Here is a 14,204-nt window from a genome sequence, read left to right on the forward strand (position 1 = left end):
GGAAGGGAATTCTTCATACTCTAATTCCCTCTAGCCTTTCTGTATTACCCAAGTGAGTGGGGGTGATGATAAAGTCAACAAGATTTAGGCTTCAAGCAAATACATTAGGAGCATTAGAGCCAGGAAAGAAGTAGGGGTCCTGAGACACGGGCCCACAAACAACTTTAATTTCCTTTGAGAATTTTTCCTTTGCATTCACAACTTAGCTACCTGTTTGGAGCCAGAGGCCTAGCTTTTGGCCTACCTCAGCTTTTGACATATCTTCCTCACTAAGCTTAATCATGTCTAGCTTTTGAGTTAAAGTGAGAAATATGGGACTCTTCCTTTCCCATGAACAGTTAGAGGTCATTGTAGGCTTATTCACTGGCCTAATCTCAATATTATCATGTCTCAGGGAATAGAGAGGCCCGAGGAGAGGGAAAGAGATGAGGGAATGACTGGTTGGTGGAGAAGTCAGAACATGTAGATTTCTTGATTAAGTTCATGGTCTTATATGGGCATGGTTTGGGGTGTCCCAAAACAATTACAATGGTAACTTCAAAAATCAATGGTCACAGATCACCTTAAAAAATATAATAATGAAAAAGCTTGAAATATTTTCAAAATTACCAAAATGTGACACAGAGACAAGAAGCGAGCCAATGCTGATGGGAAAATAGCATCAATAGACTTGTTTGATGCAGGGTTACCCCAAATCTTCAATCTGTGAAAAACACACTCCCCGGGGCACCTAGGTGGCTCAGTCGTTAAGTGTCTGCCTTTGGCTCAGGTCATGATCCCAGGGTCCTGGGATCGAGCCCCGCATCAGGCTCCCTGTTCCGCGGGGAGCCTGCTTCTCCCTCTCCCACTCCCCCTGCTTGTGTTCCCTCTCTCACTGTGACTCTCTCTGTCAAATAAATAAATAAAATCTTTAAAAACAAAAAAACACACTACCCATGAAGCAGAATGAATGGGGTATGCCTGTGCACAACCTGAGCTGGACCAATGGGACTTGTCCTTGGACTACTACCGTAGCTATCAGGAATGAGACTTTTCCATTCTCTGGGATTTAAAAGTTGCAAAGATATGGTCAATTGTGATATGTCAGGGGTCACCCTGCCACAGCATAAAGAAAGATTACTTGAGAGGGACCTACATTTTAACCCCGATGGACCCTTCAGCTTTGCAGCATTTTTTTTAAAGGTGCATATAGCTTCTGTCACTAGTAACTGTAGTGAATATAGTTTCTAGAGTGAATAGAGTTTCTGACCTGTGTAACCGAAGAAGTCAAATAGATCATTTGAAAGTAAAATAGATCATTGTTGCATCTCAAGAGAAGAGTTTCAACAGAAAAGTTAGAATAAAATTCATACATTTGTTAAAGAATGAATGAAGGTAGAGGGAATGAAAGCCTTAAGTATATGACACTCCTTAAAGACTGTGGTTAGTAAGTGGGAGGGAAGGAGAAAAGCAAGCAAAAAGCATGCTCTGGGAAGTTTTTAAAAACAATTTTCTTTTCCGAAGAAAAAGAAATTTTAAGAACAAAAGAGCTCTGAGAATATTTACAGGCCGGAAACAGGGACTGGAACACACACAAACACACACACAAAATAGGGGGTGCCTGTGTGGCTCCGTGGGTTAAACCTCCAACTCTTGATTTTGGCTCAGGTCATGATCTCAGGGTGGTGAAATCGAGCCCTGTGTTGGGCTTGCCAGGTATGGAACCTGTTTAAGGTTCTCTCCCTCTCCCTCTGCCCCTCTACCACCCCCTCTTAAAAAAAAAAAAAATGGAGATTGAACAGTTACATTCGTATTGTCTTAAAATGCTTTTCTGGAGGCAGTAACTTCTGATAGAATATCCTAGGATGCTTTTTGGAGTGACAGTCCTCTTTCTCAATCTGATAGAAACGGTATCACAACGAAATGTGAACAGAAGAGAAAGAGGCAATTCAGGAAAAAGGGAAAGATGAGAGACACTTTGTAATGTCAAACTAAAATAATAGTCCATCATTTAAAAAACAGTGAGTAGGGGTGCCTGGGTGGCTCAGCCGTTAAGCGTCTGCCTTCGGCTCTGGTCATGATCCCAGGGTCCTGGGATCAAGCCCTGCATTGGGCTCCCTGCTCAGTGGGAAGCCTGCTTCTCCCTCTCTCACTCCTCCTGCTTGTGTTCCCTCTCTAGCTGTCTCTGTCAAATAAATAAATAAAATCTAAAAAAAAATAAAATAAAATAAATAAAAAATAAAAATAAAGAACAGTGTGTATATTTTGAATCCCTAACTAGTAGTAAGTTTTAAACACAGGAATGTTATCTAATATTTAACGGTTTTCATTCCAAAACAATGTTGCAAACATGTTTAATGTATATTTTTCACACGAATTTTTAAAGTCCTGATTTTTTAGGGATCTAAAAGACTGGAACTGTAAATATTCTCAATCAGTATATACACTCTACCAAGTACAATTATATTAAAAAGTGAATAGTAAAATTTCTACATTTGGTATAATGATGAAAAGATCAAAGCTTCTGAACATAAGCTTCTCTATCAAAATTTTTGTTCTCTCCACCCTTATCTTTTATAAAACTTTCATTAACTCTTATTCTGAACGTATAGGAATCTAGGTAGTGAGTTTTCTCAAATGCTTTTTTATGACAACAACCTAAAATACAGAGGGTCTTGTTTTTGTTTCCACTTGTGTTTGTGTATGGGGGAGGTGGGGGCGGGTGTTGTAATAATACCAGCACAGAACCTGAACATAGCAGGTGTTCAAATAGTGTCTACTGTATGAATGAAAGAATGAAGTGATTGAATATGAGAGATTAAGTCATGCAATCATTTCCCTTGTTCCCTTTTTCCTGTTTTCTGAAAATTTTAACTTCTGTTGCTTTGTATAAACCCGGTACGGTTGATTCAGAGTGTACTAATAATGCAAAACTAGCCCTTTTCCATCAAGTAATATAGAATCTCACTAAGCTAACTGCCTTCATTTAAAAATTCAAATTGGCTTGCTTATAGTGTCTACATTTATATATACTTATTTTGTATCTGTCATATCCACCCTTTATTGCCAACATCCTGAATTTCTTTCGAGGTTCCCAAACTTCCATTTTGGATTGGAGAAGCTCTAAATATATATTTACTATGGGACTATATGAAATAGAACACTTAAAATGCTAGCTCCCAACCCCCTCGGACAGGGCAGGTGCTGGGATGGAATGTGCACTGGGTCAGGCGGCAGCAGAATCCTAGAATCTGCTCTGTCATAAATCCTCTCACTGACTAGTCTCTTATCAACCCACTATTATTCTTTTCAGAAAACTTACAGATTAAGGTTTAGATATTCAAACACAGTACAAGGCATGTTTTTAGAATTTTAAGTCATATCTCAGACAAATTTCAAATATATTTTTAGTCTTAAAGAACACATAATTTCCTAATTGTAAAAAAGAAGTCTTCGTTTACTCTGGACTACAGAAAGAGGTATTTGGATTATATTAAACAAATAAAGAAGAATTTATTTAACATATCTCTGAAAATTGGGATTTTCATCACATGTAAACACTATCTAAACACTAAACCAAAATGAATTGAATGTCCAGTATGACATACATGTGGCTTTGTCAAAACTTCCTCAATGTTTAAGGTGCATATTAGCTTCTCAACTTGTTTTATGGGTGCAAGAATAACCCCAATACCAAAACCTCACAAGAGCTTTATAAAAAAAGAAATATCTATCCAATTTCCTTTAGGAACAAGAACTCAAATATCCTCAACAAAATGTTAGCAAATTGAATTGAGCAAAATATAAAACCTCATAACCAAAGAGAGGTTTTCACAGGAATGAGAGACTGATTCAACATTAGAAAATTAGCATAATTCACCACATTAATTAAAGTAAAAGAGAAAAATCATATGATTGTCTCAATTGAGGCAGAAAAAGCAGTACCCATTCAGGGGAAAAAAAGTCTTAGCAAACTAGGAATAGAAGAAAACTTTATCAATCTATTTTTCAATGGAAAGAGAAGGGAATGTTCTCAATCTAATGAAGAGTATTTGCAAAATGTTCATAGCTGATATCAAAATCAATGGTGAACTAGTGAATGTTTTTCCCCTAAGACTGGGAACAAGGTGAGAATGTTTAACATCAGCACTTTTATTTACCATGTTATGGGAGGCCCTAGCAAGTACAATTTAAAAGAAAAAGAAAGAAGAAAGAAAGAAAGAAAGAAAGAAAGAAAGAAAGAAAGAAAGAAAGAAAGAAAGAAAGAAAGAAAGGGAGAGAGAAAGAACAAAAAAGAAAGAAAGAAAGAGAAAGAAAGAAAAAGAAAGAAAGAAAGAAAGAAAGAAAGAAAGAAAGAAAGAAAGAAAGAAAAAAAAGCCATAAGAAACACAAAGGAAGAAGTAAAGCTATGTTTATAAATAACATGGTGTTTATATAAAAATCACAAGGAATCTACAAAAATGCATCCTACAAGATCTAATAAGTAACTTTAGCCAAGTCACAGTATATGGAATCAATATTTAAACAACAATTGGATATTTATTTGCTGGCAACAAACAACTGGAAATTAAATAATAAAATATAAAATAAAATCAAAATGAAATATTTAAGAATAAATGTAACAAAAATGTGAAAGATCCCTATACCGAAAACTTCAAAATATTTTTGAGAAATTTAAAAATGCCTAAATAAATGTAGAAAATACACCATGTTCATGGATTGGAAGACTCAATATTAATAAGGTGCCAAGCCTCCTCACTTTCTTGTTAAGACTATACAACCCCAATTAAAATTCCAGTGAGACATTTGTTGAAATTTCCACGCTAATGGAAAAATTTACATTGACATCCACAACATTTAGAATAGCCAACACAATCTTGAAAAGTAAAAAAGAAAGCTGAAGTACTTACACCACCTGATTTTGGAATTACTCTAAAGCTACAGTAAAAAGGCCATGTGGCACTGACAAAAAGATGACACAGAGCACAAAAGCACAGGACAGAGTCCATAAGTAGACCTACACATATATAGTCAAACGGTCTTCAACCAATGTTACTAAGGTAATGCAATGGGCAAAAGGGTGGTTATTTTTTCACCTTAATTTGTTCTGTTTTCAGCAAGTCTGCTAGAACAATTTGATAACTCTGTGAAAAAGCATTAGCCTCGACCTTAGCTTTAAACCACCCACTGAAATTTCTTTGAGACTGATAATGAGCCTAAATGTAAATGCAAAAGTTATTAGGCTCCTAAGAGGAAATACAAGAGAATATCTTCATTATTTTGGATTGGACAAAGATTTCTTATACCAGCTAAAAAATCAGTAACCATAAGAAAAAAAAATTGGGCTTCAATAATCCAATAAGAGAATAGCAAAAGATCTGAACAGCCATTTCACTAAAGTGATTATGCAAATGGACAATAAACACATGAAAAAATGTTCAACATCACAAGATATCTGGAAATGAAAATTAAAACCACACAAGTTACCACCATACAACCACTAGAACGGCTAATTTTTTTAAACAATGATAATGGCAAATGTTCACAAGGGGAAGAAATATTTGGCAGTTCATACATTGTTGATGGGATTGTAAAATGGTAACACCACTTCGGAAATCTCTTGAGCAGTTCTTTTGAAGTTTAACATACATCTGCCCAGCAGTTCTACCACTAGAAATTTATTCAGGATCTATAAAATATATGTGACCAAAGTGATTTATACAAAAATGCTCATAGAAGCCTTATTTGTAATAGTCAAAAAACTGGAAGCGACCCAATTGTTCATGAACAAAAAAATAGATATACAAATCGTGTATATCTGTACAATGGAATACTATTCAGCAATATGCTGATAACATGAATTAATCATTGGACTGAACAAAAGAAGCCAGATGCAAAAGATAATATTCTATATAATTCCAATTATATGAATTTTACAATAGTAAAGACTAAGCAATGGTGATGGAAATCACATTGATGGCTGACTCTGGGTGAGATGAATGGACTGGAAAAGAACACAAAGGAAGTTTCAGGAATGATGGAAATATTCTATACCTTTATGAGGTGCTGGTTTCACAAACGTATATATTTATCAAAACTAATTGAATTGTACATTTAAAATCTATGCATTTTATATGCAAATTATGCATCAATAAATAAAATTAAATTAACTGTATCATGCATATGCATAAGTATATTGCATTGTTATATGATATACTAAGAGAGCACATGTAATATAATGGAATAAATTTTTAAAAATGCTTTGATATCTGTTTCTTTATAGTTGATTCCTTTTGTAATCCCACATGTTTTATTTTACATGTTTAAGAACATTACTCAGGTAGGTTTCACGTGAGTATTAGTGTCTGGAAAAACACTGTGCTAGAGATGGGACCTTACAACTAGTTGTCTAGCTCCAGAAGCTGTCGTCTTAGTCAGTACAGTGGGGAAAAGAAATTTATAAACTCTACATTCTCTAATTTAATCACAGCTAGACATTAAACTGAAGCCGGAACCTATAGGCCAAAATTCCCCATTTTCTAAAAAGTTTTAAAAGAATGTTTTTAGAAAATAATCACTAACTATCCATTATGCCTTGTTAGCAGTTAAGAAAAAGGTTAGTGAAAAATTACACGTTAGTTAGCATACATTTAAATCTACTCGTATTTTGTGTTTCATCTTCCATGATGACTTCCTGTCAGTTGAAGAATAACCAAATCTGTTTTCTTTCTTCTTTAATCTGAATTTATCAGAAACACCTTAATTAAATGGCCAAAAGAGAGAGATGACAAATCATGAAAGCCATCTAAGAAACTTAGTTTTATAACTTCTTATAGTGTCTGTTTTTAAAAAAAAGAATTTATTTATTTGAGAGAGAGAGCTAGTGAGAAAGAGCACGAGGTGGTGGGAGAGGGTTAAGCAGGGAGCCCGACGTGGGGCTGGATCCCAGGACCCTGGGATCGTGACCTGAGCCAAAGGCAGATGCTTAACCGACTGAACCACCCATGTGCCCCAACTTCTTAGAGTGTCTTAAAGAACAAAACCAGAAATGAGAACTACATTGATGATATCATTTACAATATGAGAGAAAATAATCATGTTTTTGCTTTATGAACATTTTTATATTTTACTATTTCCAACAGTTTGCTCAAATTTAGACATTAACAAGTTACATATCAGGTGCCTAAAAACAATCTTTTCAGTGAAAACATTTTAATAAGTGTCATCTTATCACATTGTTATCACTTTGCACTGGATAAAAAGAATTCACACAGAAAGGGAAGCTGGTCAGCTGAAATACTGAAGAAAGATGTACTTAAATTGACTCTTAACAGCACTTGACTTTACAGATGATGATCAGCTACCAAAGCTATTTCTTTCCTTTTTAGTCCCTTTTAATCAAGGCTATACAAACTGAAACTTGCAGAATTATTTTTTAATTTTCTCTTAACAAAGTAATGCGTGTCTATATATATCAAACATCTAAAAATATATATATTTCAAGTCCATATGTTGATGTCTCCTTACCACAAAAGCCAAAGTATTTCCTCTAACATAGTTTGTAATGAAAATTCCAAGAACTGCTACTTGAAACTTTTCACTAAAAATATTTGTTATAGGAAATCATATTTGTTAGAATGTTTGTTGCAGAAAACTATAGTTTGTTCACTCAAAGTTAAATAGCATGTTTTTTATAGAGATTGATTTTACCTTATAATAATGAACTCAGTATGATCTTGGTCCAATTAGCCCACACATGAATAAAAACATGGTAGATTTTCTTAAAATTAGGAGCATAGTTAAAAGCATACTCACTGGTAAAATTTACATGTGAAAAAAAAACTGAAAATCATTTTAAAAACTCATTTTGCCTATGACAGTGGTGTCCTGTTTCTTACAATGGTCTAAAGAGGCTATTGTAAGGAGTGTGATATCTTTGATGAATGTAACACTTCAGTGTGTAACTACCAGGACCTAGTTATTAGCAGGCAAATAGCAGGGAATGAAAAAATATTTAAAAGGTAAATATGACACATCTTTATAACAGCTTGTTAAAAGCTGTGAACAAATTGTGAATTGTAGTCTCATTCCTCTGAAAATTGTGAATCATTTCAAGACTCCCAAAATGGAGAGAAAATCAAAATTTCGAGAAAAGAATATATGGAATTACAATGACATCCATATTGGATTTTTCCAGGGCAGGTGAACTATTAAGAAATTAAATTTTATGATATTCAGGAAAGACGAGAATTAAGGAAATGCAAATAAAGTCTTAGAAGGCAAAGTAACTAATATCTTTGTAGCCAGAGAATTTCAATAATTTTGGCTTCTGTTCCTAATCTCAGACTGCTAGACCACACTTCCATAGCTCCTAGAATATAAAACCAATTAAGATTCATTCTGTGTCATTTATATTCAGTCTAAACTATACTATTTAGCCAAATGTTTAAATCTGTTTACTTCACTACCAAAAAAAAAAAAAAAATCCTTCAAAAAATCTTTGAATCTATCATCCATTAGCTGCCAAGCAGCTGGTCAAGAAATGCTCAACAGCCCCAAAAATTTCAATTTTAGAAGCTATTCTAAGTCAAGAGCCTTGCCTTGGGAATTCAACATGTCTGGAAAGTATCCCAACAATGGAACAGATGAACTATTTCTTTTTTCTCCTGCTTAGCTACAGGCAAAATCTAAAATTATAAAAGTGATCATCACCCAAACCTTCACAGACTATGATGTTGGAAATCACAATAAAACAAAACAACAACTGCATTCCTTCCAAATTTTCAGATTTCTCATTCTCTAACATTTGTATACATGCCTCCCAATAAAAGTCTAAGCAATATTCATAAGCTAAATACATTATATTAGGGCTCTATAGTCTTGTATATAAATTTAGCAATTCCTTTACATGAAGACATATATACTCTCTTCATCAGGTGGCTATATAGTGATCTCAAATTTTCCCTTTTACTTTCAGTGGAGGCTTATCTTCATCTGCATCGTTACTGATGTGTTTAGAACATTCACATTCCATGGTTGGGCTTCCATCCACCACCTTATTCTTTGTTTTCCCTTTGTTGCATCTGTTCTTTGTTTCTTTTTTCCTCTTTTCCTGTCTCCTTTATAACTGATTGATTTTTTATTACATTTAATCTCCACTATTGGTTTATTAGCTATAATTCTTTATTTTTTGTTTTAGTGGCTACCACAGAGTTTGCAATATTCATTTTTATTTATCACAATCTACTTTCAAATAATATTATACCATCCACTTATATTCAAAGAGACTATGTTTCCACTCCCCTACCCCTTGCTCATTGTCCTAATGGTGTCATGCACCTTGTTTCTGCATATGTTATGAACACCTACAACCAATTTTTATTGTTTTTCCTTTGAACAATTAGCTTTTAAGGAATATCTCAGAATTAGTCAAATTGTCATATATTTATCCAACTAGCCACCATTTCTGGCACTTTCCATTCCTTTGTGTAGATCCAAACTTCCTTCTGGTATCTGGTATTATTTTACTCCTGCCATTAGAATTTCCTAGGACTGTTGGCCATGAAATCTCCCAGCTTTTTTTTATCTGAAAAAAAAAAAATCTTCTTTTCACTTTCATTTTTGAAAGATTTTTATGGGTACAGTATTCTGATAGGTTTTTTTTTTTTTTTCTTCCAGTACATTAAAGATGCTCTATTATGTTCTGGCTTGAGAACTTTGTGATGAAAAGGCTGATTTTCCTATCCTTGTTCCCATGTATATAATGTGTCTTTTTTTTCCCTCTGACTGCTTTTAATATTTTTTTATTTATTTCTGCTTTTCAAAATTTGATTTTTCTGTACCTTGTTTTTGCTTGTTTCTTTGTTTCTTCTACTTGGGTTTGTTGAATTTTTTGGATTTCTGGACTGAAAATTTTCATTAAATTTAGAACAGTTTTCAGCCACTTTCTTCAAATATATTTCTGTACCCATTACATTCTGGGTATCACCCTCTTTCTTACATATATTTTATATTTTCTCTTAGGTCATTGATGTTTTATTCATTTTTATGGACTTTCTTTTGGATAGTTTCTATTGCTAAACTTTCCGCAGTGTCAATGAGTTAACCACAACCACAACCAATAAGATTTTTATTTTAGATATTACCATTTTCAGCCACGTTTCACCTGAAAAAAATATATATATATATATTCCATTTCTCTTGTCATATTCATGTTTTCCTCTATCTTCTCGAATTTATGGAGAAAATTGTAACAGGTATTTAAGATCATGATCTGCCAATTCCATTATCTCTGCCAGTTTGGTCTGTTTTCATTGACTGATTTTTTTTTTTTTTTTTTTTTGAATGCCTGTTAGTTTTTTATTGGATGCTGAACCTTCCGGGTACTAGATTTTGCTATACCCTTTAAACAATGCTGGATGATGTTATGGCATGAGTAAATTACTTGGAATCAGTTCAATCCTTTTGAGGCTTGCTCTTAAGGCTTGTTGATGTGGGTAAAGTAATTAATCTGTGGGTAAACCATTTAATCTGAAATTAATTTAGAACTACTACTAAGGCATAACCCTTTGGAAGATTCTACCTAATGGCCTGTGGATTAGACTCTTTCCATTTGATGGGTGGGAACACAAATTATTTTCAGCTCTTTCTGAGCACTGGCGCTCGTTAGGCTTATTGTTTTCAGTCTATACGCTCTCTGCCCATGCCTCTAGCATTGAGGAGTTTCCCGTCATGCCTGGGCAGATCAGAACTCAATGCAAGATCCTCTACAGATCTTAGGGATTTTGACTCCTCGAATTCTGACCTCTGTCTCCTGAGCTCCTTGAGACCATTGGGATCTGTTTGAGTTCCTCTCCCTGTGCTATGTTCTAGAAGCAGCAAGCTGTGGCAATCACAGAACTAATCCTGTCTATTTCTCTTCTTTTTGTTGTTCCTGTTTTCCAGTATCTGAAAATCATTGTTCCATATATTTTATCTAGTTTTCTAGTTGTTTAATGCACAGGAATAGATCTGGTTCCTGTTATTCCATTATGATCAGAAGCAGAAGTTCTAGCTTACTGATTATGATTTCAACTCATTTTATTTATATTTTTCCTGCCCTTTAAAATTTCAATTTAATCAGTAAATTTTTATTTTCAGAATTCATTTTTCTTTTTCAAAATTTCCCTTTTTCATAGTGCATAACTCTTTTTTAGAGTTAGAGTGATTTTATGTTGTTTATGATTATTATTTAGACTGTTTCTTAGTGCTTTATTTTTTTATTGCAGACTTTTTCCAGTGGATTGCAGGTTGGTGTAAGATATGATGGATGGGTTGCCCCAGAAACAGGTCTTCTGAGCCATGAGGTCTCTCCATTATTGCTTGGTAACCCCAGTCCCCAAGTTAATACCCTTAGTGTCTCCTAAGAACCTATACTCAATTCTCCCTAGAAGGAGGGTGGTGCCATTACTTGATGCTCCTTGCTTAGCTAACTTCTTAACCAAAAGAAAAAATAAGAGGAGGAATAGGCTAAGCCCCATCCTACTGTTTCTTTTCATACGTTCTGGCTTACATGTGCAGCAGGTACAAACCGTGACTTGTACTTATCATTGTAACCCCGTTAGCTCTGTGATTAAGGCAATGTCTTAAAGAAAAGCAGAAGGTTTACTGCTGACTGCTGTCCGATGAAATTGCTATGTAGTCATCACTCCTGTTTTGTGTTATGCCTTCATCAGTGTTTTCAGAGAAAAATAAGAGGCTGCATTAGAGATTACTAGCATTATACTTTCTTAACCCTAAAATCCATTTTGGAAATTCTATCAGATAATCAATTATGTTATTCCTTTATTAAGGACAATATAAACGAGCCTATTTGGTAAACGGTGCTCCTAATATTGTACCCATAGGATTTTAACTTATAGAGGTGACTGAGTGATGACATGGAGAGGCTAATGCCATTGGAAGACTTTTATTACATTTCTCAAGAGAAGGGGACATATCACGCTATGCAAGCCCACATGGAAAACACCACATATGGTGCAGGATGCAGAAGCAGGAGCAAAGGAGAAAGCTTAGGCCAGACCCTTTATAGGGATATCTGCAGGAAAGGCAAGGCAGAGCAGGGTAAACGGGTTAGAGTTGGTTAGTTTGCATAATCCAGGTGGGCTTTGGGCTATAAAGGTGGTCTCTAGATTCCTGGTACCTGAGTTGATTTAGGGCAGAGCAAATGTTGGCTGGTGTGTATGAGTTGGATAAGGAGGTAGTCGGGGCTGTAGGTTCCTTGAGATTGGCTGGTCTGCCGGATGAGAGGTGTGGTCCCAGCTGAGCCCTTTGCTATCCTGAAGAATTGGCCAGCCCTGAAAGGGGCAGCCTCTCCATGATCAGCAAGCCTTTCAAGATGTCAAAATATCACAAAATACAGAAAATAAAAAACATGACTAATACAAGTAGAAATAGAAATGTGTGTTTAATAGCTCTTGGGATATAACCTGGTGATTGAGAAATATTCCACGAAGATAGACAATAATAGTAAGATTATATCATTATAATTTACATCTAAGTTAATACTTTTTCTTTTGACATTACTTAGTTTATAAATAAAACACTCCATATTATGCTTCCTATAAGAAATGGGGTGGCTGGGTGATAGACATTGGGGAGAGTATGTGCTATGGTGAGCGCTGTGAATTGTGTAAGACTGATGAATCACAGACCTGTACCTCTGAAACAAATAATACATTATATGTTAAAAAAAAAAAAAAAGATAGTAGGAAGGGAAAAATGAAGGGGGGGAATCAGAGGGGGAGACAAACCATGAGAGATTATGGACTCTGAGAAACAAACTGAGGGTTTTGTAGGGGGAAGAATGGGTTAGCCGGGTGATAGGTATTAAGGAGGGTATGTATTGAATGGAGCACTGGGTGTTATATGCAAACAATGAATCATGGAACACTACATCAAAAACTAATGATGTAATGAATGGTGACTAACATGACATAATAAAATAAAATTTTAAAAAAAGAAATGTCTTAATGTATTGTGAACTATCTTTGAATTTTATGTTATGATAAGATATATTGGATATAAAGGTCTTTAATTTAACATTTATGCTACATAAAAGTCAAATTAAAATGACTGTATTCATGAACATTGAAGAGACCTAGAAGTGAGCAGGAAAATATTAAATTATGCAAATATCTATTAGAATGGCATCTATTTTTTGTAATAGAAATTTGAAGTTCATATTAGCAATGAGTCAGGACAAAAAAAAAGTGCCAGGATATGCTAAATCTCTTAGGAAGTAATGACTGTTTTAGCTGGAAGAAAAACAAAACTTTACGAGCAAATTTTATTTAGTAATCACAAAGTAAGTAGGACGTAAATGAACCAATATTTCATTCTCCTCTAAATGAAGGACAAAATATTCCCGATAACTGCTTAAGACACAGGAAAAATACTCTACTTCTCTGTAATAGTCTGATAGCTTCTGGAAGAAATTCTTATCAATTACAAGTTTGTGACCTATTCATTTATCATCATAGGTCCATCTTTAAACTACTAAGCAAAACAAGCAAACCCAAAAAACAAAAAATAAAAACCAAAATACACATGCAAAACAACTCCAAAAAATGAAGTTTTGTAGGATAGAAGTTATTTTAATACCTCAGGAAGCAAGAGAAAAAATAGCTATGAATAAGAAAAAAAAAAAAAAAGGAAATACTAAAGGAATTAGTATAGATTTTGGATAGAATCAACTAAACCAATGTGATCAGAGGTGCCGAAAGGCATTCAGAATTGCAGGCAATGACAATGTGGTCACAGCAGGTAGTTGATCTCCTTTGCAAGATTTCTAAAGTTGTTACTTGAAACATTTAAATTCTGTGCAATTAATAGTTTTAGAATAATCTAGAATAGATCAATCTAATATCTACAGTTCTTTCAAGTCAACTTTTAAAATCAATTCCTCTTCCTGACATAGCTCTTAAACCATAGGTAAGGTTTTCACATAGTTATTTGGGTCTTTAAGATTTCTAATTCCTATACTCTAACTGCAAAACATCTATTAAATATTCATGTGCTTCCTTTGGCTAGTGGAATTGCAATTACAAATGCTTTCTCTAAATCCTACCATTTACACCAAGGGTCAAAAGCTCAAATGGCTGCAGGGGATGAACAGAACACGTGAAGGTGTGATTAGGATAATAGGAGCTGAACCATTTGTATTTGCACCAAATAGAACACTTACT

This window comes from Leptonychotes weddellii, chromosome 3 (genome assembly GCF_054177405.1).
Source record: "Leptonychotes weddellii isolate Sample4059 chromosome 3, ASM5417740v2, whole genome shotgun sequence".
NCBI lineage: Eukaryota > Metazoa > Chordata > Mammalia > Carnivora > Phocidae > Leptonychotes > Leptonychotes weddellii.